The following is a 3,473-nucleotide window of genomic DNA, read 5'->3' on the forward strand; positions in this document are numbered from 1 at the left end:
CAGGTTCTTGTTACTCTAGTTCTTATTGCATTTTCCATATCTATGTTTCTCGGAACGTTTTCTATTAGCTCTCTAGATTGGTACTTTTGTCTCAATTCTGATGATGGTTTTTTTACTTTAGTTACTTCTCGTTCACCCTTCTACCTCTTTTATTTATGGTTTATATTGTCTGTAATGTCTTTAACATATTAGAATCTTATTGGGGAAATAGGGGCCAACATATTCTGAATCACAATGAAAAATTGAATGTTTTTTTCATTGCTTTATTCATTTATTTTCTTTTATTACTTAATTTGTAGTTTGGTTTCAGTCGCATTAGCAGTAAAGTATTCTACACAATGTACTACTTTACCTTTTGTTCCTTGATTTCGTTTAGTATATGCAAAGTAGAATTGATGAAATTATTAATGTAAATTATCAATTTCGAATTATAGGCCTATTTATTCTTCAAAAATACTTTATATTTTCTAGGATAGTATATTATAATTATATGAAATGTATATTTTTGCGTACCGTACTTAAATACGTTTTCAACGTTGGTATTTCATGAATTTATTCGGTTAGTTATGGAAATGAATTGACAATACCAAAAATTATTAGTTTTGAAACGATAAGTGAAGTTTTGAAAAGAAAAGTTTATTAAAGTTCATGGGATTTTTAAAGTTTTATTGCTCAACTTGTTGAAGGCAGACTATAATTTTGGCTTTTGTTGAGAGATACTAATGAGTATTGGACATCGGCTAGAGTAACAAATAATCTAAAAAGCTGAGTATGTGAAATAGATTGATGTAAACGTTTGCTGACATTTTTATAATTTGTATCCTTGATTGTGAATCAGCAACCGTCCTGTATCTGAAAATGTATCCTGTATCACGTTGTGCCTGGAGAATATTTTAGATTTTAAGAAATTATTGTATTCTTCATTAGCATATGAAGCAACTAGTACAGTTAGCCAATAGCTTACAGTCTGGGCCAATTCTTTGTGCATATTTAAAATCATGGAATAATTACTTGTCAATCTGCATGTGTTTGGTTGAACATTCCATCAGTCTGATTGTATTCCAAACTTTCATTTGCCATCATATAGTTCTGACACACTGATAATACTAATTCTATTTTGATTTATAGATTTTTTTTCAAAATATTAGATTAATAACTACATTCAACTTCTTTCTTCATAGTGATGTCAGATAACTAGTATTAATAATATGATGATCGCATATATGAACTTGTTAACAAAGAATTGTTGATATTTTTAAATGAAGGTTTTATAATATGTATTTGAAATTATATCCGATATTTTTTGTTAGTCAATTGTGTTATTCTTCCAATTGGAAAACCTTTTATCAAACCATTTTTTCCTTAACACACTTTTTCTTATGTATTTGAACACGACATGCAGTCAATTTATCAAGTACATAATTAAAAACTTTTACTTCAGTCAGTAAGTAAAAGTTTTTAATTATTTACTTAATAATTGACTGCATGTCGTGTTCAAATACATAAAAAAGTGTGTTAATACAAAGCAGCTCGGAATGGATCAAGAAACCATCATTTTTTCCTTGTTTGGTTAAGAGAATCTCTGCAGAAGAAATTGGACATTTGAAAATACAATACATTAATAATTACTGAACTATGCTAATGTATTCCTAATGTTTTACAATAATCATCGTTTTTTTCACAAACGTGAAATGACTCCTGAAAAACAATTGTTCATGAGGTAACCTATAAGAATTTCAAGAAATTTCAACTCTTATACCTGGTTGCCCTCATTATGCTTATATCTCTATAAACAATGAACTGTCTGAAAATGTAGCCAATTGGTGATGCTGGGAGAACTAATGAATGAATCAAGAGAAGTTATTTATGACGGTTAAATACAATTATAGAATAATCCGTTTTTTTTTAAATATTTTCAACTACACTACAGTCTAATTTTTTAAAATTAGATTGAATTATTACTTGCAGTTCGTCATGGATAGTAAAATAGATGAGCCAATAGAATAAACGTTCAGGCAACCGAGTATTAAAGTATTCCATTTTAAGTAATGTAGGTGGATTTTATAAACAAATATCTTAAAATTGCTTCAAATTGTAACATTAATTTACAGTACAATATAAAAAATGTTTGCAATAATGGAGTAGAAACGTTTACTGATAGTAATGCCGTTATTGGGCCTTAAAGTAAATTTGCTTTGGAATAAGCTTTTTTGTGTGTGTAAGAGACCAAAATATACATTATTTGATTTTGTTATAAATTTTTCTCATATCTTTTAAACGCATCACACAACAAAGAACCAAGTACAAATCGACTTTTGAGAAAAAAATTATTTATTTATTGACAGTATGTATCTTTGAAATTCGGGATGAACCAACAGACAACAGTTATTTGCATTAATATAAAATTTTCAGAAATTACAATCATAGAACTCTTTTGATAGCCTACTTGGGATTTGGATTCCATGTTTGAAAACAGGAAACATACATAAGGGTATGAAGCATTTTAATCAACAAGAAGTATTTGATTATCTCTACGAATTTATTAATATTGGTAGTAACATACAAATTAATTATTTACAATAAATACAACATAGCAAATTTTGCTGGGATACCCCTATGAAGACTATATTTGTGTGTAGCACGGTATTTAGATGAAAACGGTAAAGTGAGTTCTGGGTAGCTTGTACGGAAAGTGAGTTCTGGGTAGCTTGTACTGGTCTACTATGTAGGCCTACCTACTACACTTCAGGGCCCGGTCACAAAGATGACGATCCTATATGGCTATATTTTTCTTATTGCCGATGATGCCCGCATGAGCCTCCAGCTTGTGCGTGGATAATGGAAAGTGCGAAGGTGATTTGATAAGATGATTGATAACGTCCATGCCTACTGGCGGCATTCGAACCCACGACCAGGTCGCACTAGAAGACTTTTTCAGTTATGACCGCGAACGGGTGATTTGATAAGATGATTGATAACTTCCATGCCTACTGGCGGCATTCGAACCCACGACCAGGTCGCACTAGGAGACTTTTTTAGTTATGACCGTGAGCCTCAAGCACATATCACACACTTCCAAGTGGTCTCCTGTATGAGCTACAAAGTCGGTGTCGGTGGAGATATCAACAAAGAGTTTACTCTGTATTGCAGTGGAACCACCTAAAGAAACCCGGCAGAACCTCTCCCCCGGGCACAGACAAGTTAGTGAAAACTCGATAGGAAATTAATCAATCTGCCGGGTACCTAACCTCATTATCAGGGAATCATCTGAATAATTCTAGAATTATTATTTGATAATTTTAGTTGTAGTGAGTTATTTGATCTTTTTCTTTTGTTATTGTAGTTGACAAAATGCCCACTGAAGCGTTGATGACCATTTGGATTTTCCCAGAGTTTTCATTTCAGTCACTTGTTGACGAGCTCACTCTATTGGAGTAGCTCGATATAATTTCTTGTTTGAGTGCTGTGCAGCT

Source organism: Nilaparvata lugens, chromosome X (genome assembly GCF_014356525.2).
Source record: "Nilaparvata lugens isolate BPH chromosome X, ASM1435652v1, whole genome shotgun sequence".
NCBI classification, from domain to species: Eukaryota; Metazoa; Arthropoda; class Insecta; order Hemiptera; family Delphacidae; genus Nilaparvata; species Nilaparvata lugens.